The sequence below is a fragment of the Desmodus rotundus genome, chromosome X, assembly GCF_022682495.2.
Source record: "Desmodus rotundus isolate HL8 chromosome X, HLdesRot8A.1, whole genome shotgun sequence".
Taxonomy (NCBI): domain Eukaryota; kingdom Metazoa; phylum Chordata; class Mammalia; order Chiroptera; family Phyllostomidae; genus Desmodus; species Desmodus rotundus.
Genome location: NC_071400.1, coordinates 99,356,771 through 99,380,443, shown reverse-complemented (window position 1 = coordinate 99,380,443; position 23,673 = coordinate 99,356,771). Strand labels below are relative to the sequence as shown.

Genomic DNA, 23,673 nt, shown 5'->3' with positions numbered 1-23,673 from the left:
TGCGTACGTTACCCCGCGTGTCTCTCCAGGAGGAGGCCCGTCTGTACGGAAGAGAACTGGAAAGCCTGGTGTCTGTAGTGGGAAACACCACCCCGCTGCCGCGCAGATGGACACAGTGAGATAAAACGCAGCGTGCGTGTGTGAGAAAGCAGACAAGCCGGGTCGACAGGGACGGGACGGGGCCTGAAAACACACACACAGCGGGGTCAGCAGAGTCCCAGCTGAGCTCGACTGCACGGTCCGAACCCCACCAGGCAAGGCCTGGGGACTGTGATGCTTACTGTCACGTGCCAACCTCAGGGGGCCAGGCACCCGCAGAGAGCCAGCTGAGTGTTGCTTCTGGGTGTGTCTGTGGATGTGGATGAGATCAGCACTGGAGCTGGTGGACTGAGGAAAGCAGATTGCTCTCCCCAGTGTGGGTGGGCCTCGTCTCATCAGTGGACGGCCAGGATAGAACGAAGATGCGGATGAAGGGAGGACTGCGCCCTGCCTGAGCTGAGCTGGACCATCCGCCTCCTGCTTCCACACTGGACATTGCATCGCAGACGGTCCTGGCTCTGGGGCCTTTGCATGGGGACCGGAATCTATGCCCTGTGCCTCCGCCTCTCAGGCCTTCACAGCAGCGCTCACGCCCCCGTGCTATTTCCACCTGGAGTTTAAGACTGTGGCTGCTGGTACCTCCCAGCAGTGCTCAGAATGAGGAGTCCTTGCCAGCGAAGTATGCGGTCCGCTCAGACCCTCGGCCCCTGCAGGTCACCGCCGTCTATGCATCTTGCTTACTTCTCCACACTTCCTAATTTCCACCAGAGTCATGGGGCTCCCCCCAAAGCTGCCCCGAGCTTCAGAGCCTCCACCAACTGCGCAAGGCGGAAAATAACCGCGATGCAGACATGTGGGGTTCGTTTAAAACCGGGCAACGGCTCACCCCCCTTCCCACAGTAACCTTTTCTTCCCTGACCTTTTTCTTGGCACGTTAGCAAAACAAGCCCTCTCCAGGCTATGCCTCCAGGTTTCCTGAAGCAAATGCCTTGCGGGGGCCAAACTGCACGAGGTCAGAGGCCGGAAGGAGCACGAGGTAAGCTGGTCCCCTGCCTTCTGTGCCAACAGGGTTGTCTTATGCTTCAAAAGGCAAAATTCAAAGACGAAATGCAGTATTTCTTGGCCATAGAGAAGAGTGCAATCGTGCCCTTTGCGACGGCATGGATGACCCTAGAGACGGCTTTATGCCCAGTGACGTAAGTTGGACAGAGAAGGACAAATACTGTGCGATTTCACTTACGTGGGGAATCTAAAAGCAAAATAAAGGAACAAAGAAAACAGAAGCAGACTCGCAGACACAGAGCACAGACTGACGGCTGCCAGAGGGGAGGGGCTAGGGGGTGGGGGGTGGGGCAGGTGAAGGGGTTAAGCAGTACAGGTGGTCGTTACAGAACCGGCACAGGCAGGTAGAGCCCAGCACAGGGAACGCAGGCAGTGATATTGTAATAACTGTGTGGGGGGGGCAGGTGGGGACTGGGAATACTGGGGGGGGGAGCACTTTCTAAGGGAAATGAATGTCTAACCACCATGCTGTACACCTGAACCTAACATACTAATAATACGGAATGTCAACTGTAATTGAACAACACACACTTAAATAATTAAAATAGAATAGATTGAGAAAACTACGTGGCCCCTTGTCGTCTAAGAAACGGTCTTCTGGACACAGGAGCGTGCGCTCTGGCCGTGCCGAGAGGCAGCGACTACTCACACCGCAGGGGTGTGCTGATTGTATACCTGTCTAGCTCTTCAAAACAAAACCTGAAAATTACTAGCTTTATCTCATAGGCTAATAACACGGGTGTCAGAGATTGAAAGAGCAACTGGCCTTTGCGATGCCGGCCCGTCATTTGGCTCTCTTCTCGCTTTGCTGTATGTTTGGGAAGGTGAGCTGCTGCAGAGGAGGAAAGGGGGTAGATTTAGGAAGGGACCTACCCTCTCGCACCGACTTGGGGTACCCGTGGCTGGCGCACCTGTAGAACACAGGAGCCGAGGACCAAGGCCTGGGAAACCACACAGTGTCCCCGGCCCCTGCATCCAGGAACACACGTTTTCTCCCCTTTCTCTCATGTGCACGGAATACCTACGTCGTGTGGCTTCCCTGCAAACACTGACCTCAGCGGACTAGAGGAAGCACTGCTAGATGTCACCAAGAGGTGACATCCCATACTGGAGGAGTTTCAGGTTGGGGGTGCCAGATTCCTTGGGTGGAGCTATTGATCTCAAGCCAACCCCTGTCCCCCATCCCCGCACCTGTGCCCCAGGGGCCCAGGCTGCCTGCCTGTGGTCTCCAGTCCTCGGAACTCTGGAGGTTGTTACCATGGAAACCCTATTGGCGTCCCCACCTCACAATGGGTTGCTCAGCCTGCTCTTGGGGAAGATGCCCATCCCAGTGCAGCCCCTTAAGGGCTCAGGGATGAAACGGGGCAGGAGCAAGGTCAGGAAGCCATGCTGGAGGCACCCGGTGGTTCTACCCAAGTTCAGGTTCGGAGAAGTGGGGAGAGCTCCCATCCTGCCTTCTACAAAACATAGCAAGCATCCGTGGCACCCGGAGAAGGAGGGCACCCCCCCCCCCCCCCCGTAACCTTCTCGCCGGGGAAGGACCGACCACCACTCAGCTCATTATCTCGGGGGGGGGGGGGGAAAGGAACTCCGCGTCCCCGTGCGAAATGAAACGCTCTTGCCCTACATTGTTGACTCTACCACGCCAAAAACAGAATAAAAAGTCCCCAGGAGCGCGACATTCGGTCTCCTGAACTCGGGGCGCACCAGCAGGGCACGGCGGTCGCTCGGGCACTGGCGGGAGACGGAGCCCTTGGCACTCACGCACGGCGGAGCTGTCTCAGCAGCTGGCTCGCCTGCAAGCGCCAAACGTCACTTTTGGCAGAGAGGTCTGCTCTGCTGTCTGCTGTTGGAAGGGTCCTGAATAGTTTCTGTTTGCAAGGGGGAGGACAGAGCGGGGCTTTGCAGGTCCCGGAATGAGCAGGAGGAATCTGGCTGGAGCTTTAGGTCTGTTAGCTCCTGGCTTTTCCCAGCGAAGGGACGCCCCCTACTGCTGGAGTCCTTTGAAGGGCCTGCTGAGAATCGCTGCACCTTGGTGAGCTCATTCTCCAGGACGCTCCACGGCCCAGGACCTCTGGGGCAGGCCTGTTTGGGGTCTGGGCACCTCGGCGCCAGAAAGCGGGGCTCGAGGCTGTGCCCGACTAGGGGCAGGGCTCCCGAGCTGGTGCATCACGCAGCTGAGCGCCTGAGACCCTCGTGGGTAAAGCTCTCACCCACTGCAGACCTCCATACCCACCCGCCTTTGGGAGGAATCTTCCCTGAGAATCTTAAAGGATGGTGGAGAGCCATCATTTCAGGGAGATAACAGACTCATTCGAAATATCGTTTCTAACAGAAACGAGTGACCACTGATACACACTGTGTCTTCAGCAACTGTGCTTCCCCAGATAACGACGGAGACAGCAGCGTTTTGGAGACCGGCACTGGACGTTCGGTGTCCCCACGGTCAGGAGAACACGGCATTCAGTCGCTCACTCCGGCGGACAGTTGTTAGGTCCCTTGCTGTGTGCGGCCGCTAAGGGGGAACTGGCCGTCACCAGTGCGCAGGGAGGTTCTGGCGCTTCTGGAAACAGCGTTCGTCCTCCACAGCGGGAAGGGCGCTCCCGGCTTCCAGAGCAGGGAGAAACCGAGGGTGGTGTTCAGCAGCCTACTCAGCGGTGTGCAGCCAACCTCGCGGCGTCCCTGGGCCTCCCTGGGAGGAGAAGAGCTGTCTTGGGCCACCCATTACATGCGCCGCGACACGTAATCACAAAACAAATGCCGTGATGTTTCACAGGAATGTACGGATTTGTGTGGGGCCGCATTCACAGCCATCCCGGGCTGCGTTCGGCCCACGGGCTGTGGGTGGGACACCGCTGCGCGCGGGGTGCGGGACGGCCCCACAGAAACGTACCTGCTGACACCACACAGGGCAGTCTTGAGAGGTGCCCCAGGGCCCACGGAGAGGGGGACGGCTCTCAGCCTCTGGCCAACACTTCAGCCCATCACAGGAGGCTACTGAGTCCCGGGTTCCTTCTCTGTTGACAATGTCGGGAGCCGTGCTGAGCAGCAGTGATGGAAACGCCCCCTTTGTTTGCCGGTCACAGATGTGCCAGGTTGGTCCCGGCAGCTGAAACAGGCCTCCGTGGGCAAGGTTAGGGAGGTGGCTTTGTCCACCCAAGTCCTCTCTGCTCCACCTGGAAAGTAGAGCTGGCTGGTCCCCCTGAACTTGGCCTTGTCACTTTTTACCTCGTTTGCACATGTATTCCTCCTTATAACATTAGTCCATGGTGGTCGGGTTTTTTGTTATTGTTATTTTTGTGTTTTTCTCCATTCAGACCAACTCTCTCTGTCTTCCTACTGTCTTACAGGGAACACAGATATTCTGTTTGTTTTCTTCTTTAAAAAAAAAGATTTTATGTATTTATTTTTACAGAAAGGGCAAGAGAGGGAGAAGGAAGAGAAACATCCATGTGTGGTTGCCTCTTGCACGCCCCCTACTGGGGACCTGGCCTGCAACCCAGGCATGTGCCCTGACCAGGAATTGAACTGGTGACCCTTTGGATCACAGGCTGGCATTCAACCCACTGAGCCACACCAGCCAGGGCTCTGCTTGTTTTCTTGGTGGCTGTTTGTGTGATGTCTTCCTCACTCTGTACACACTGAGCTCACAGACTTCTTCATTCAGCAATGCAGCCCCGGTCACTGCTCCCACTCTCTCCTCTCACACCTCGCATGTGCACTTCTAAACTTCCCGTCTCCGTCGGTGTGAGGCCCCCCACGCTGGCCGTTTTCCACATACAGCTGATCCTTGAAGAACGCAGAGTCGGGGACCTGATGCCCCGGCGTGGTCCAAAATCGACAATTAACTTTGACTCCCCAAAATCTTAACTACTAATACTGGACAGTCGACAGGAAGCCTCACTCATAGGAAACTATCAAGTTAGTACATATTCTGTGTCCTATCTATTATATACTCTTTCCTTACAAGAACGTAAGCTAGAAGTTACTGTAGGTTAAACAAACGGTAATGAAGAAAACCATAAGAAATAGAAAACATATTTCTAGTACTTAAAAATTTGCAGATAAGTGAGCCCATGCAATCCCAACCCACACTGTTCAAGAGACAACAGTGTGTCTCTAATTACTCCTAAGTAGTATGACGGCATTAACGTTAATAAGCAATTTAAATGTTCGAGATTTAATGACATCTCCAGATTACCCTCCCTTCCACACTCTACACGGGCGAGCGGAACCTTTCATTGCTCTCTCTTTGCCTCCATGTCAAGAATGAACCTGTTGACATGTCATTTCAGGTCACAGAACGCCGATGACACACTTGTGTTCGCATTCGCAGCTTTTCACTCCTCCGGAAACACTCTCTGTTGAACCGGGACGGCCTTATGTCCTCCCAAACAAACAACTCTCTGAGCCTGTGCTCATATGCTCACCTACGGCCCGTCCTCCGCACCTCCATTCTGGGCGTCTGGATGGTGCTCGGTCTGAGGTCCAAGCGGAGCCCCGCGCCCTGTACAGAAACCACCTCTAAGGGAGCCAGCTTTCTTGGTTCTGTCCGCTGAGCTCTGAGAACGGCACAATTTCAGAGGCTGGAAGCATCTTATGACCGGTCTTCTTCCATCCCCTCGTTTTATGGGGGAAACCAACGCACGGAGAATAGTACCGCAGTGCCAAATACACAGTTATGTCTCCTTTTTTCCTGCCCTACTAAGTGACGGGGACCGTGCCATGCCACCTGTGTTTGCAGCTGCGTCTCATTGTGCCGGGCACACAGGGCCACCGGGGCTCATCAGTGAGATGCAGCCAATGTTTTTTTTATATGCATGCTACTTGTTTATGCGTGCTTCTACAGTGTGGCGTTGGCCTTACAAATCTCCATTCTGCAGGATTCACAAGTAAGCAGCCCATTTAGCTATTGACGGGAAGGTCAAGGAGAGGAGGCAAAAGGACCTCGTAAACGATTGCGTCTTTGTCTTGGGGGGCAGATTCCTTTCTCCGGTTGTGAAAACTCTCTTCGCTCACCCCCAGTCTGAGTTTCTTCCTGTGAGCAAACAGCTGGAGGCAGCTGTCGCCCTGAGAAATGCTTGCCCAAACACCTGCATGTGCCTTCCCACCCTCCCCCCCCAAATAATCCCCCTTTCCCTAAACTCTGCGATGAGCTACTTCTTCCATTTCTAACATGCATCGCTGAATTCCATAGACACAGTCAGGGATCCAGTATGGTCCTTATTTCTATAGAGTTGACCCTCTCTTGCCTAACACTCATCCTCTTCAATAACGTGAGGTTTGCCTCGTTACTTTGTTTTTCTGAAGCAGAACACAGAGTTCCCAACTCCGACAGGACCATGTTGGTATAATAAAACCAGGACCGCGTTTCCTGGGTCTTACGGCCATTCTGACAGTTACTGTGTCTTCGGGCACATCTGATAACTGGTTTGTGGTTTATACATGTTATCGCAGCCAGGCATTAAAATACATTGTTTCTCACCTTTAGGGGGCATGTCCTCAGTTTCTGCTCAGCTCTGTGCCCTCGATGGGCAACCTCACATGCCACAGACTTGCTCCTAGTTGAGGGGCAGCGGAAAAAGGTGCGGAATTTTTTCTTTGCTCTTGTTATAAATAGCGTGACGGGGCTTCCACAAAGAGACTCCAGGCAGGACCACGAGTTCAACAGCTGTTCTCATTGGAGAGTGAGGCTTCCCCTGCACACGGTTGCTCACTTGCTGTTCTAGGCATCTGCCAGGAGGCTATGCCATGCAACACGCCCTCAGCGGAGGGCAGACCATCGGACCCATTAACATTGGCAGCAAACCCAGCTCCAAAGGCGAAGTCCACGAAGATGCAATAATGCTCCACAGGGACGCTTTACTTCGACCACCCTGCCCGCCGGCCCTGTGCATGATGCTCCATTTGCTTATGACCAGCCTCACCCCGGGATGGGCTCCTTGAGTTGCTACAAAAATACCAACAACTGTAGTAGCAATCCATCAGGAACGCACAGATCTGTCCCTTGCCACCGTTTGTACAAGATGACAGCTTACTCCAGCTTCTACCCCCTCGTCCACCCACAGTCACTTCCCCTCACACGTCCCTCCTCGGCCATCTGTCACCTCGGCTTCTACCACTTTCTTGTGTGTCTTACGTGCAAGAAGAAATAACTCCACTTCCACACCACGTGTCAGAGAGACCATGTGCCACGGTGAAGAAGAGAGATTGCTAACCACTCACGCTAGCTGAGTCCCCAGTTAGCCATGCTGCCATGAGTAATAATTAACAATGGGCTTTTGTAGCTAAGCTTCATCCGTTATATTACCAAGGACTCCATTTTTTTTCACGAGGTGTAAAGTCAAGTTTGCTTGTGTATTAGTAGCATACTCGTTAACTGTTAGTGAGTACAAGAGAGACTACACCCCCTGTCAGAATTGTGTATCTAGGTGTTCCATCTGTGGGCTGGACCCGGGAAGCATAATCCTGTTGAAAACCACACAGAAATGCAGGAGTCTGCCGCTCCAAAGCAAGCCGACCTAAGACGCCCGTGGCTTGTACTAGTCGAAGCAAATAGTGCATTAACTGTGCTCTCATCTGTTCTTTGTCCTGATGGACAGACACCCGAACCAGCTGTAATGACGACCCCGGTGCTTGTTATCACTCAGGTCCGCAGATAAAGACACCCCGGGGATGCGGCCGCACACAGCGCGTCAAGAAGACCCACCCCTGGCTTGTAAACTACATGCACGCCACAGCTCCCCTCTGGAGCTTGCCGGGCACAAAGGGGACTGGACGGTGTGAAGCAGGACACATGCAAGTCTGGGGAAGGGGGTGCCTCCCCGAATGCGTCCATGCTGAGGCAAACTGAACCAGCCACCACGCCCCGGGAAAGCTGCAGTGCGCGAAGCCCCTTTGAAAATGGATGGGGAATGGGAGCGCGTAAATCAGGGCAAGCCGTTTTCTACCGAGATCAACTGCCTTTCAAGAGCTTCCACGTAGAAATTATCTGTTGAATCGATTCAAGACACTTTATAAGAGGAAAACAGTGTAAGTCGTTAATACACTTGCATTGACTAAAACATGAACAGAGCACATAGAAGAAAGAAGATTGTTTTGGAAAAGATGGTCATTCTTTTTTTTCAAAAAAGGTCACCGACAGATCATAGAAGTTCTCGTAGTAGGATTTGCCTGTGATTCCCAGATTTGCTCTTATTATTAATTTGATATTTCCTTTGTGTAAAGGTAACGAACTATATGATTTTTCTGGAAATAAATAGTTGTTAACACCTAGCAACATCCTCACCCCCTCAGTGCAGGTATGAAATTGGGTAAATAAAAAGGTTACAATCCACTTTTGTACCACCACCGACAAAAATAAATGAATCAAAAGACAAACAATGAAAACTCTTCCCTAGTGAAAAATGTGGCGTCATCGTCTTAGAAGTAAAGTAGGAAAAATAAAAGCAGGGAAAGTAACTGTGGCCCTGGGGGCACCTCCTTCTCATCATTGCCTCCCTGGAAGAGCCAATGGAATAAAATTAGCATCGTATGATATCAGCCCATTAATTAAAGATCCCGAATCTCCATCGCTTAACAGTTTGGAAAGATTGATTACTCCTCCTGTCTGTTTGTAATTACTCTCCTCGTTCTTTTATTTGGATTGAAAGTAGCTAAAGTCCTTGTATTCCCCGGGGGAATCTAAAGACAGATTCATTTTTCAATGGCTAGTATACACATCACTGTCAAGGACGATGCTGTCGTTTTGCTTCTTTATTTAGGGCCGATCATTGGCCTATTTCTATTTGGAGCACATGAGGGCTTCTGGCAAACACGCCCAGTTGAATTCGGTCTCACGTGTTCTAAGATTATCTGTCCACAGAAGTAAGACACGCCGTCTGTACCCTACCATTCCAAGGAGCCGCATTTTCGCGAATTGAATATTAAAAGGTGATGCTGAAGGCGGATAACAACTCTGGGCAGAGCCTCCAAAGCGGTGAAACATGGTCGCGTCGAGATGCATGTGTCTAGCGTGGCCTTCCTGTCGTATGCGTAGGTGGGACAGCAGCCGCCGTCGGGCGCCAGCCCCCAGGAACACGGGTCGTGGTCCACGGTCAAAGTTGAAAGAAGAGAAATCTTATCACAAGGGCGTTTGAGCGAGAGGCTCTGCAGCTGCAGAGTATCTCCTGCCAGCGAAAGCCTCCTCGCCCAGCAGCCTGGCTGGTGCGCCACCTTCTCAGACGTCCGACAAATGTGCGTGTGTTCTGGAACACCTCGGTGTCACCCTGAGCCGGGACCCTCAGACGTAGACGCCACCGGGCTCGCACAGGGGCAACTGGCCTGAAAAGCAAGTTGGGCGTGAAAACAATTGATGGAACGAGCACGGAGGTGAGTGGCCCCAACGCTGTGAGGGAGGGAGCGGGGGCTGTGAGCTCTGAGGCCGGCCCTGCCTTTCTGGTGAGCCCTGTGCACGAGGTCTGGGGTTACGGGGAAACCCTGTCCCTTCTTGCGGAAGACCTCCCCGGTCTCCACATCAGTCCGATTCGGAAGCACACAGCCCCCAGAGCGTGTCTGCCGTGGGAGAATGTACGTCATGTATCGCTGCATCTTCCAGTGGGTTTTCATCCTCACCCAAGGGTGCGCTTATTGGTTGGAGACAGACACAGGCAGAGAGAGACAGATGGAGAGGGCAAGAGAGAGCTAGAGACAACAGTTGCCTCCCTCAGGCCCCCCGACCAGGTATCGAGCCTGCAACCGAGTTCCGTGCCAACGCCAACGAGGGCAGCTAAGAACACGAATGGGCTCCCACGGCTGTGTCTCATCCAGTTTGCGTACTTGGTCCTAAAACCACATTCATTGAAAAATGGGCCCCTCCACACCGATCTTATGTGTCGCTTGAAATTAGAATCTACCAACCACAGTTCGACACGCCAAAACCTTGCTTGTTCACTCACGACCACGCATCTCTGGACACCCCGCACCCCTTCAGCCAGTCCCTTGCGATTCAAACGCAAGTGATCGTGAAGTCCTGAGTCAGTTGGAATTACCCGAGGGAGAGAGAGGCCTCGGAATCATGTGACACTATCACAGCAATGATTGGATCGGCGATGAATCCGGCTGGGGGAACTCTGGGATGGAGAGCCTGTTTAGCTTCCCCCTACCCGTAATGAGGTCACATGTCTTCCCCCCTCTCGCTCATAGTTACGTGACAGAAAATCGCTCAGCGCCGGCCAAGCTTGAAATGACTGAATGGAAACATCTCACTCTGAAAACCCACCTGGCTGATTCTCCACCCAAGCCTCCCGGGTGAACTAACAGCCCGCCCTTCAGAAGTCCCAGGTGAAAAGAAAATAAACGTAAAATAAAATGACATAAAATACACGGGCTGGCTAGGATGGTGTAGGTGCCGGGGGGAGGCGGGATAAGCTGGAGAGAGAGCAGAGCCCTGTCTGCAGAATGTAGGACACTTTTGATGGAAAGGGTGCTCTTCTACTCTCAAGGACTATGAAAGCGAGGTAAAGGATGTCAACTTCTTTCCACGTTCCTAAGAACCAAGACAGGACGTCTGAAGTCATTGTGGGTGATGCAGCAGACATGAACGCCTGAATCACCTGCCTCCTTAGCTGCCGCACTGCGCCTCCCCAGCATAACCTGGATTTTTAGACCATTTTCCAAACTACAGGCTCATTCCCTGCGGGGTTAAGTGGAGGCATGAGAGAGGTGTTCTTTTACTTTTGTAATGCTTTTTTACCGACACGTTGATGCAAGGCAGCTGAAATCCGCTCTGTCTTCATAATTTCTACGTTGAAACCAGCGGGCCCACCGCGGAGGCTGCCGATACCAGGACAGAAAACTGACTTCTGCACAAAATTCTCACCTATCTGGGAAAACGTGGGGAAGTCAGCATTCCGTTTTCTGGACGACAGCCTTGAGATTGGCTAACACGGCTGAAGCTGTGGATCGTGCAAATTCGCGAATCGCTCAATACGTCTCTCCTGTTTCACCGTCTAACGCAGGTATTGTTTGAGTTGCTATGGGGGATTTTGTACGTGGAAAACACGTACAAAAGCGAATTGTTTCTTGGTCGTGGAAGTGATTCGAAGCAAAGCAGCACAGAGGGAAAATATACATTGTCTTAAGTGTTATAAAGATGGGAGCGATCAGCTGCCTCCCGTGCTCGGCATTCGAATCAACGGCGGGACGTGTTAAGGACGATGCCGTGGCGAATATTGGACGTAGAAATTATGTTGTTAGAATCTACAGCATCAGCAACGTCTTCTTCGCCTTCTGTCTTTTACTCTTCTCGTCTGTCTTGTGACATCAAGACTTAGGACAGTTTATTGTTTTCCGTCTCTAGTGAGAAGATCTTACCGTCATCTTCAGGTCTGTCTCTCCCTCCCGCACACACACACACACACACACACACACACTCCCATTATTATTTTTATTCTCAGACGTCTGTGTATCAGTCCATTCACGCTTTCATGCTGCGTCCAGTCCCCCTCTCCTCACCCTGAATTTATTTAGCACCGTCCTTGGGCTGGGCGTTTTGTTAAGTCCTGGAGAGATAAAACTCACTGCACAGTGTCAATGTGTGAAGCACTGGGATTTAAGTACTAAAAAGCAAGCAAACAAACAAACAAAAAACCCCAAACAAAACAAGCCATCAGGGGCAGCACGCTCGTGCACGCGAAGACTTTGTATCTCAATGGCACGCCCATGCCAACATTCTCTTTCTGATCACTACCAGCATTTTAAAAAACCTATCGGGTTTGTGAGAGTTCATTGCTAAAGGCCTTCTTTCCCCCTGTTGTTCTTGGCGTCCCGGGCTGTGCTTTCCAATCAGAAATAACCCAGTTCCCTGAGAACACACCGGGGACCGCGTTCCTCTCCGGACTAGGAGACCCGCGAGGACAAGCAAATTCTTGAATAAAAAGCATCTCAATGAAAGAAGAGATGAGTTCTCGAGACTCTTCAAAAGCAGGCTTTGTACGGGGCCAGAGAAGAACACCCTTCCAAGGGGTCGAGAATCTAGACCGTGTTCCTCGCCTCGCTGGGTTTGACAGTAACTGATGGCTCCCACGTACCCTGAGAAGGTCAACAGCTCAGCTCCTGCTCCCCAAAGACACCTTCCAACAACGCGTCTACAATCAGAGGAGGGGACACTCTGCCCCGAGGGACGGGGTCCACACGCTTCTGTGAGTGCTCACTATGCAGGAAAACACACAGCTCGTCCAGAAGGCGCTAGGTGGGCTGCATCGACGTTACAGGTGCCTAGGGCTGAGCGAGACCCCCGGGCTCCCAGCTGGGTGGAAAGGATAAGGCGTGTAAGCTTCCCGGCCCTCGCTTCTCCCGCGTGTGGACTGAGACCCGAGCATCGTCAGCCGTGACGACCCCATACCGCAGATCTCACCGTTGGAATTCACGCTGCGGCCGACGTGAGCGAGCGTCAGCTGGGACAAGCAGAAGCGTTTGCCGTCCTGTCGTGTTTGCGTACAGAAAAGAGGGACTCGGGTGTGGTTATTTCAGCCCCGTGAGGATTACCTGCGACTTTTCACAGGACGACGAACTCACAGGAGAACTCACGTCCAGCAGTGCAGGTGAAAACAGACACGGGAACTCACCTGTGGCCCTGTTTGTCAAAGCCGGGCATCCACGGTGACCGCAACACAATGCAACGTGGTTGTCACGGAGACGCTGGTTCACAAGTAGCCGGTCACACGCCTCGGCGCTCCCTGTGGAAGAAAGCAGGTCCATTTGGGTCTGTGCTACCAGAATCCCCAACGTGCCTTCTCTGAACTTCTTCACAGCAAAGAGGCCTCTCTCGGGTACGGGGTGGCTTCAGGTCACCCTCCCCTGTTGGTCTGATTGGATGATAAAGGAAAGGAATCAAGTGCCTCTTGACACGTGAAGGGAGACCACAGCCCATCAGCTGGTGGCTTCTGTTTAAACACTTTGAAGTCGAGAGCTGCTACTCACAAGTCAAATGGTGTTCTTAATTATAAACTGAAAACTTTGAAAAATCCTAAGGCAGGGTTAGGGTCAGAGGCGAGGGGTAGACTTTGACCTCTGGTCCCACAGCTGGACTTGAATTTGGAACCGCCAGACCCCCCCCCCCCCGTCTGCCAGCATGGACATGGGTGACTTTCAGCAGGTGACAAATTCTATCACTTCACATTCTTCATCTTTACGATGAGGGAACTGGACCCAACCTGTCTACAAGCTGTTCCCACCCTGAGCTCTCTTTGAGCCCACGTTTTGGAGACTTTTAACCCAGAAAAGATTGGCTCAATTTAATGAAGGAGCGACAACTCACCTGCCTTGATACTACAACTTTCATCGAACACATGGTATTATTATATTGTTTTTTGACAATTTGTTTTAAAACACCTCATTAGGAGCTGAATCCTGTGTGTACCTAGGAAAAGGGACACTACTGGCCACACGGTGTTGAAAATCAGCATTTCCAAGTCCCTGATCAGAAAGCTGTAAGTGTCCCTAAAGTTTACAGTGTGAATATCTAGTTTGAAAACTACAACAGAGGATCCTCAGTTCCCTTTCATCCCGTGTCACACCCTGATACACACACACACACACACAGACACACACTGCAAAAGGAGACTTCCTCCCAAACTAACCTAAAGCCTCCCTAACCCCGTCTTCAGGAAATCCTTCTAGGTAGACTGGTATCTTTTGCGACAAGGGTTTTGTGTTTGAGCAGAAAGGCTACAGACTTTCGGGAGTTCCTTAAAATACGTCTGTGGGCCAACGAACACTTGTACTACTGCCCAGTTGTACGATCCCATCGCAGCTCAAGCACCTGCCGGCCAAGTGGCGGGGCCGACGTAGGTGCAGAAGTTCCTGATATTTACCAAACGGGACTGGGAGTTTCTCAGAGAGGGGCTAAAGTAGCCTCGGACCGGCAAGGGGGGCAAGACTATGCATTTGACCGTGATTCATTCAATAATGAGAATGAGTCCATTTCGCTCACTGCCTCAGCACGGTGAACAGATTCTGCAGTCATTTCATTTGTAAATGAGCACCTTGGAAATCCGCAGTTTGCACTGATTTAGACCGGCTCTCTCCCTGGGCGTTAATAGCACACGGTGAGCCATTTGCGGCGACCCTAACGAGCCTGAGGTCAACTGTGCTCATCCTGGAACTCCCTCGGACCGTCTGCTCGTCCTGGGGAGTGAAGCCGTCATGCCTGCTGAGTGATGAACGGTGACGACTGGCGGACTAATTGGGATGAGCTTCCCGGAGATGGACGGACAGTGGAGCCCATCTTTTATTCCGAATCGACCTTCTGTGTTTGCTTCCGGATGGAAACGCCGGCACGGGAGGGGCTGTGTTCTGCTTGCCCTGGCGTCTTTGTAAATGCCCGTCCAGCGCCTTGGTTCCCCGCGAAACGTTTAAAAGGCTGCGACAAGTGGAGTATCAACCAGGGAAGAATTTCTGCCCGTGGTGAGGGGCAGAAGCTGGGCTTCGGATCTGCCCATATGACGTTTGTATCCGACCGGTCTTTGCTTTATCATCCAGCCTCTGAAATGAGAAGCGGGGAGGAAACTGGGGACCGCGAGCCACACCGTTCAGCTGGATGAGGCCCAAGAGCAGGCGAGGGTCCACACGTTCAGAATGTCTTGGATTTTTCTGTTTCAGGTCTCAGCCTTCCTTGGCGACAGCAGTGGACGTGAGATGCCAGGTCCGTGGTGGCCAAGGCATGCGTGTGGCACAGCTGTAGGCAAAACCACCCGCGCACGAGATTAGCCTTCGGGGTGGTGCCCAGGCACGGCCCAAGTCCTCCTCCCACGAGGAAACCCTGGGGTATGCTGACCAAGCAAACCCTCTGCTCTAAGACACTGCTACCGTCCTCATTCTTGTCCCCCCCGTCACTCCAGCTTGACACAGAACCATGTCAACGGTCCTAACAAGGGGACCTTATGTCCGCGAGTGTCCCGGTCCAACGGGGGAAGACCCACCGAGGAAGGCGTCGCAGAAGCTCGCAGGGAGGCATTCTGTATTCTGTGTTCTGGCTACAGGCAACGGGGACGTCTGCTGGGAGGCACGGGGCAGCCCTGGATCCGGGCTCCAACAGGGGGGGTGGGCCCCATCGGTGGGGAGGGAAACAGCCGTTTCGGGGACGAGGCCACGTTAAAGTCAGACGGGATGCAGGAGCTGCAGCCTGCTGCGCACGCTCTAAGTGCTCCTCGCTGCAAGCACGCAGCACGTGCGGGAGAGGAAAGGGATGTGAGGCCGACGAGGTAAGCAGACGGCAGAGAACTGGGACACTTCTGAAGGGTCAGAAGCCGTGCTGGTCCACCCATCTGCCCTCAACAGGGTCACAGGAAAACAAGACAGCGGGGAATGCAACTTTGTTCCTGAAAGTGGCGTCTCATGAAAACACAGCTTTTTAAGGCTATCCAATTTTCTTTGGCAATGACTCATAACTGGATTTCTAAGAGAAAAGAGTGACCACAGGTGTTGTAAATATTTTGGGGGGGCACATGGGTGCTGTTGATGTAGTTAGTGAATGATGTCACGTCCTTGAACAAAAAAGCCCCATCGCATACGCAGAGGGAGACCCCACATGACCACACACGGTGTTCATGGACCAGGTTAAAAGTCTGATTGGATGTAAGCCGACTAGAGTAGCAGGATTTGTGCGCGGGCAGCCCCCTCCCCCGCCCCGGGGAAGTGCCCCGTTCACCTGGAGAGGCGGGGGCAGGTTCATGTGCTGGCGGGACAGAAGGTATGCCTTTTAGACCTGGCAGTCTGCAGCTGGAGGGGTGCCCCAGTGCCTGCCGGTGGCCCATGGTGAGCCCAGCACCTGCCAGGGTGCCCCGTGAAACGCAGGTGCGAGGCCCCAGCTGGGTGTTTCGCAGGCGCCGTCTCCCTTAAGCCCCAGCACAGCACCTGACACCCACCCACCACATGCGCTGCAGAGACAAACAGCCCGGAGCGAACGGCCAGATGCCCCGGAGCTGGCAGACGGCGCCTGTCAAATGCAAACCCTCCCACCGGGCCAACGCAGCCTTCTGCACTGTTCTGTGATGCTTCACAGTGTCTTCTTCCAAAGTGTTAAGAAAGGAGTAAGCACATTTCACGTAAGTCCGTTTAAAGACGCCCAACCCCCCATGTTGCTCCGAGCAATGGCTGGGGCACTAAAGCTCAGGGTGCCGCAGGTGCCCGGGGCCACTGACCAGCCAGGCAGCGCTTGGGGGAGATGCTTCGGACACAGCGGTATCGGCCAAGGCACCCGTTCAGGTTCAGCGACTCTACGGAGGGTCCGGGGCCACAGTGTCCGTCCGCTGTTGACCCCACAAGAAGAAGGCGATGCTATGCTTGCTTTACAGATGGGGCACCGAGCTTGGAACCCTGCGCCAGTTTTCCATGACTGTTGGAGGGTGGAAGCCCTGGCTTCCCAGCCAAGCGCGGATTCCTTGCATAGCAGGCAAGGAAAACAGACATTCCACAGACCGGGGGGGTGTCTACCAGTCTACCCTCGCCGACACAGCGCTGTCAATTAGAGGCTGAGAAATCTTGCCTCCTGCAGCCTGGGAGCAACGTCAGCGTGTCAACCAAATCCGTGTCAACACGTCGTTGCTGCACGGTTAGGACGTGCCAGGCTGCGGTGTGCCAGCTTCCAGGCAAAACCCAAGGACGGCCAACGCTCACAGGGAGGGAAAGCAGGATGCTGAGGTGCCAGCAAAGGCATCCAAATGAGAATCGGGAGGTGAGGTGGGAACTGAGGAAGCAGCCAGGAGCAGTGAGGTTGGCAGGCACCACGGCACCGAGGAGGTTTGTAATACAAGGGATCCGGAGGCGAGAAACACTAGCACACCGCTGCCTCCCCCAGGCGGGACGGTGGAAGGCAGAGGGTGCTGTGAGTAATCCCCGCAGAGGCTGCGGGGGCGGGATTTTCAGCTGCAAAGGTGACAGACACACCCCGAAAGGGGTGAGGAGAATCCTGGCATGCCCCCTGCGCCACCAGCCAATCCCTCACGTTACCTAGCAGCAAACCTGCAGACTTGGGTCCGGGACAAAGGCAGACAGCCTACGCAAATCGGGGACAAGGCTTCCAGGATTCGGGACCGTGGACAGCTTTGGGAACTGAGCGGCGTCCATTCAGAGGATTTTCCCTGGGGGACAGGAAGTGCCAACGGCCTCCGAGTCTGTTTCACCGGAATCCTTCTGCATGGAGCAGGAAAGCCAGTGTGTTTCTTCCCGGTGTTTGGGACAATTTTCGATCACACGTACAATTGCCATCGAAAATGTCCAACACGAGGTTTTCTGGCTTGCTTTTGGCCTTACGCCATCATCAAGCCAACACCTGACACAGAAGAATAAGGGTACAAAGGTGAACCAGATGAATGAGCACCCTGAAGAGCTTACCTGCCATGTAGCTGAGTCTTGTCTTCCGATGCACCCAACGGCTTCCGTTCAGCGGACGCTACGTTGTGGCGTCTGGAGCTCTGTAACTTCTGCAGCAGGACACCTATTCGTTCTAAGTAACAATCGTAATGATTTGGCTTGGTTTTAGACAGTCCGCTTTCCTTATCCCAGCACTTCAGAGGCTTCCACATTATTTCCATCAGGTACAAAACATCTGGAAGAAAAAAAAAAAAAAACGTCCGTCTGGGTTCCTGATTGGGGCTCGGCCAACTTTTCTGGGAAGGGCTGGAGAGGAAATATTTTCCGCTCGGCAGACACATGAGCATCCCTCGGCGGTGCCAGGAAAACGCAGACGCGGCCCTAGGTGGGACGCCGAGGGGTGCGTACGGCTCTGTTCCAGTCCCAGTTTGTTTACAAAAGCAGGCTGGGGGCCACAGCTGGACGGCCACAGCTGCAGGTGTTGTATTAAACACACGTGCGTGTACTGCTGCATCTCCTTGCAAGTACTGACGGCTGAGTTTTATTCTAATTTTTTAAAAAGCACATTTGTAAAGGAAGGGAAGCCTTTTCTATGTTGGCTTTTAATAAAATCATGTGGTTTATTTGTGGGTTCTTTCCTTTCCAGTTTCATCTTCAGCATAAATCCCTTCAATTATTAAAAAAACGTTTTATGTATTTATTTTTTTTAGAGAGAGGGGAAGGGAGGGAGAAAGAGAGGGAGAGAAATATTAGTGTGTGGTTGTCTCTTGCGCGCCCCCACCTGGGGACCTGGCCTGCAACCCAGGCATGTGCCCTGACTGGGAATCGAACCAGCGACCCTTTGGTTCACAGGCTGGTGCTCAATCCACTGAGCCACACCAGCCAGGGCAGTTGTTGTTGTTGTTGTTGTTGTTTAAAGAGATAGGGAGAAACAAGGATTTGTTGTTCCACTTACTGATGCATTTCATTCATTGACTGATTCTTATAAGTGCCCTGACTGGGGTTCAAACCTGCAACCTTGGTGTGTCGGGACGATGCTCTAACCCACTGAGCTACGCGGCCAGGGTCTCCATGGGATATTCTTCAGGTGATCTGATTGCATTGAAATATTTATTCTTTACTTTAAACACAGATGGTCATGACGATACTGGTCATTGATACTGAGAGGTGTCCCCGTGCACCGATCATACCCCGGGGTCAGAGCATCACAGACAAGTAGCTAATTAACACACTCATTGACACAAACACTACGCAGGGTTTAGACTCCGAGTTACACATGAAAAGTCTCTGTGACTACTACGAAAACACTAACCAGGCTACATTTGTCTGTAAAGCTTATTTATTAAGTACTTGGTCAGAAAAACAGCTTAAGATCCCTTCCTTGAACTCATGATAACAATAAAGGAAGAGACGGAAACAGAGGTAATTCTCTTCCCGAGGGTCCTGAATGCACCTCGGGGCACCCAGTGCCAGGATGCCCACGTGGGAAATTCATCCCACGTTCAGGTGCCCCTTCGGGGAAAAGGAAGCAGGCTCCTGAGCTCTGGCGGCACTGGACAGATGCCGCGTTCACGCAGACTCAATTACCTGCCCTCACCGTTCACGGATTAGGTGTTAGGAGAGGCGGCGAGGTGGAGCTACGTTTTGCCACTTAGTGGGATCAAACAGTCAATCCAATGAGCTGAAATTAACTGCCTCTCCCCAGCCGGGGGAGAAACAAGCCTCGCAGACATCTCTGCAGTCGTAAAGTGAATTAATTTATTTGCACAGCCTCTGGAGAGCACGCCAGCCGCTCTCCCAGCGCAGGGCGGGCTGCCCACGGGAACCACATTCCGCCCTCATGGTACTAGTTTTTACTTAAAGGAAGGATGCAGCTGGAGGACAAATTGGGGGCACTGGTGTCGGCTTATTTAGGGAAGATGCCGAAACTGGCGTTGTCTTGTACGTGACCAGAATAATCGCGTCCTGCAAGGTGTGGGCGGAAGAAATGATACGCATCTTGGCTGACAGGCATGTTAGAACATTTTAAAGCAATGCGTCGAGAGATGGCAGGAAGCAAAAACCCAGGTCTTATCGTGGACTCACGGACTTTATTTTGTGCCATTTGAAAATGGAGGAGGCATCATTGACTGGGGGGACGCTGAATCAATTTAAAAAGTCAATGTAATCACCGAGTTCCCTGTACCTTGAGAGCATTGGAAAGTATTCTCCGCAGGAGCGGGAGCGGGACAGGCTTGGGGCACAGGTTTTCTTTACAGGTCTTCATTGAGATGTATGCACAGCCATCCCTTCAAGGGGCAGGGCGTAGTGCCCACTCCGGGGAGCCGAGCCCGGGGAGCAGGAAGACGGGGCGTGACGTGGTGCAGCTACGATTCGGTTCTCGCTCGCTTCCCTCCGAGGCTGTGTGCCTGGCATGACAGCACCTGTCTTCCAGGGGCAGCGGAGATTGCACATGTGTGTGTGTGTGAGCACACGCAGCGTGCATACACACGCAGGCACACACAGGCATGGAGAGCAAGCACAAGAGGCAGTCAGTGCGGTGCGGTGTGCAAATCCTCCTCTCTTAGCTGGTTCTCAGGGCACGGGAGGGACCGGGACCGAAACCTGTCCCCCTAAGTGGTGACAAGGGGAACAGCAAGACTTGGTGGCCAGAGGTTTCTATGCTCTAAAGAGAAGCCATTGAATCTAAAAGCCAAAATAAACAAAGGAGCTGAACTCAGAGACACAGAGAACATTTTGTTGGTCGCCAGATGGGAGGGGGTCAGGGGGTAGGGTAAAAAAAGGCGAAGGACTTGACCCGTACAGATGGGCGGTTAGAAACCAGCCAGAGGTGGAGGGTCCACACAGGGGAAAAATGATTCACTGGCAACCCTCCCAAAAAACAAACAAACAAACAAACACATCGTATGAGCTGTGTGGGGCAAATGCAGATTTGGTGGCCGTGGCGTGTGTGGCAGAGAAACACAAGGATGCTACGAGTGTGTGACATGGCCCGGTTTGGCTGGAGCCAGCATGTGTCTCGTGGCGTAACCCTAGGTGAGAGCGGACGGGGAGACGCACTGGCATTCGATGCACCAAGGACGCTGGGCTTCAGAAACAGATGGTGTCGGGAGAACTGACCCAAACCGCAGCCCCTAGTGTCTCCTTCCCATCCGGGAAGCGTATCTTCCCGGTCTCTGAAAATTGTACTCTTGTGTAAGACTCTTCTGTGCTATTTGTCACGGTCGCAGAAAACTCCCTTCTGCAAAGTCACCGGGTTAGAATCCACGCATGAGAAAAGTCCCGGGGGACTTGCATCATTTGATCAGAAAGTGTTAGCGAGGCCCCTCTGGAGCCTACGATGAAGACAATTCACGTCTAAATATATTGAAACGTTTCCAAGGTGGGAAGTGAGAGTGGGAATTTATAGAAAAGAGAATGTGTCTCCACGAGCAAACAGAACCAAACAATAAAAAGCGTTTTTCTCAGCCCAGGACGCTGTGCTCCTCATTTCCCCGGCTGGGCACCCAGCGCTGGGATTTCCACAAGTCCTCTGAGTCTCGTCAGGGGAAACAGGAGCGTCTTCAGGAACTCCGGAAGACACAAACGCCTGCTTTGCCTCCCACATTCTCCGACAGAGGTGACTTCAAGGAGGAATGCCCCCTGCACTACCTGAGAGCCACAGGAAAACGAACCACAGAACCTACGGCCTCGAGAGGAGATATGATTTAGCCAGGGCTGTGGACCCCACTGCGGCCAAACATTCTACATTTGTACCGGGAGGAAATTAGAACGGAAAAGAAGGCTTAAAATCATGACATGCTAAAGGCAGTGACTCAAAAAAAAAAAAAAAAAGAGCTTTAAAAGGAATGTATTATCTCTTCCCCAATCTGTTTAATAATTCAGCGAATGCTCTCTGCAGGCTGGAGGAAGTAATGTGAGGCTTGAATGAACACTCACTAATCGGAGCCAGAAGCTGGTTGTGAAAATTAATGGGTGATGATAATTATTTCGGAAGAATGTGTTATAACACACACATTTTTTTAAAAAAATTTAAACTTGCAGGAACATCTGCATTTTTTAGTATATATTTATAGGCAAGTCTAGACAGAATGCAATATAAAATTTCTCTTTTTTTTCCAAAAAGGGAAACAGAACTACGGAACTTATACATGCAAGTTATTGGAATTTAACATATTGTTTTCATAATAAAGCTACCATACAGGTTTTTGGGGGACAAAAGACCCATTTACCTGCTCGATAGTTAAGTTTTCAGGCATCTTAGTTTGTTGCGTGAATATTTTTGGGACTAGATCCTCACATTTGTGCATGAGTAACATCCAGGGACCTGATGGACTGATGGACACACGTTAAAACGTATTCCTATATCATCGTTCAGATAAGGATCACAGGTCCGTAGCTTCAGGGCCAGACGATAAAAATTAAAACTGCTCCTTCTCTCTTTTGCAGCTCGACTCCTTCGACGTACTACTTGGGCTCTGCATGAATTACTACGGATTCTAAAATGTCCCAAAACACAGGCTCCAGGCTGTGGAAAGGGGTGGGGTCGTGCCGATTGCAAGTCTTCCCCCACGCATGGGGCTCCACACCAGCTGTCCATCTCACGAACGGTACATCGCTAACGGCTAGCCCGGACGGTGAGTCAAGTGGGCAGCCTTCGAAGACATTGCCTGATTCCAGGCTGGTTTAGGAGAAAAGTCCCGTCTGGCCTGAATCATGCATTTTGGGAACTTCTTAGAGGTTTATCCAGGGTCGTTTCGGTCTTACGGGAAACTGTGGCAATTCGGGGCAGTTACCGTCTGCCAGAGGCATAGAGAGTGGTCACGCCGAGCTCCACCTCTCTGCCGGGCTACGCGGACCTGCTTAGTTTTTTATGCTGTAGTTGGAAAATGTCGGAACTTGTTCCAGAGGTGATCAGACGTAACCTGGCCGATGCCAAGGGGTTATTTAACGAAAGTATGTTGCCATGTCTGTTCTTTTCGTCTCTTCCTTCCTTCCTTCCTTCTTCCCTCTCTCCCTCCCTCCCTGCCTTCTCTCTCCATGCCTGGTTCTTTTTTGGAAGACAGAACAGTGAGAACAAACCATCGCACGGGGCCCTAACCGGCCCGGCGTCTTTTTCCCTATTTCAATGCGTCCACACCTTGGATCAGACAGAATCTGATCAGAGATTCTCTGAGAACAAAGGCGCAAACTCACATCTGAGTTTTCATAGAGTTGGCTCAAACTTTTATAAGCAAGACTGTTGCCAGAAAGCTCAGTCTGACTCTAATGATGACAGGGAAGCAAGGACCCGGCTCCAGACTAAGGAGCCGTCCAGCAACCAAGCACCTCGGACGCTTCGAACACATCAAGTTTATGCAAGAAACAGATCAAAACAGCAACACATCCTTCGAACACTGTGTTGTGGGTTTTCTGCTCAACTCAAGGCTCTGTCCACGACATATATTTTTTAACCCTCGCACCCCAGGCCAGGCTTATTGATGTTAGTTAGTTAGAGAGACAGACAGACAGACAGACAGAGAAAGATCCATCGGTTGCCTAGGGTATGCGCCCTGACTGGGGATCAAACCTGCAACTTAGGTCTGTGCCCAGACCAAGAATCAAACCCACAACCTTCTGGCGCACGGGACGATGCCCAAGCAACGGAGCCACTCTTACAATTCCCATTATTTTCATTTGCTATTCTTTCAGCCTGGGCTGTTTTCCGTTTGTTTGTTTGTTTGTTTGTTTATTTGTTTGTTTTTCTCTGCTGGCGTGCTCCTCAAGACCAAGGGTCCCTTTTGGGGGCCTTTTTGCCAGTCCATTCCACAGAGAGCCAGCCACGTCCTGTCCAATGCCACCCTGTGTTTGGTGTGTAGCAGAGACGACCCCAGCTCTGCAGTTGCGCCCCCTACTACCCTGTCCCTTGGTTCTGGTTATTCCACAGACTCTCAATGGCTCCCGAGGCGTGTGACCCCTCAATCAATACCTGCAGAATGGAGTGTGATTGTTATAAATTAGCAGGGCAGTGATGAATCACACTGTTGGACACCGGCTGTGAGGGGCATGTAATGATTAAGTGGTCGCTTCAGTGGTTTCAGAGGGAACCCAAGCTTTACGTGGTTCTTGGGAGACAGACAACGCTGTCCGTAGCAATGGCAGAAAAAGACGACTACGTTTAAATATTGACAGTGTGTTAACATGCGAAGGCTTAGCAGGCCGCGGAGGAATGGGGGGAGA

General features: G+C 52.2%; 1 protein-coding gene across 2 annotated transcripts in view; it reads right to left on the bottom strand.

Moving 5' to 3' along the window:
* The window catches only part of PUDP (pseudouridine-5'-phosphatase), a 208,348-nt gene that overhangs the window by 35,957 nt on the left and 148,718 nt on the right, over positions 1–23,673 (bottom strand). For both annotated transcript variants that reach the window (XR_008425977.2, XR_011650802.1), the window contains exons 6-7: positions 17,476–17,689; positions 12,708–12,818 (exon numbers count right to left, since the gene is read on the bottom strand). The gene's annotated coding sequence lies outside the window, so the exon portion shown is untranslated. The remainder of the gene's footprint in view (positions 1–12,707; positions 12,819–17,475; positions 17,690–23,673) is intronic.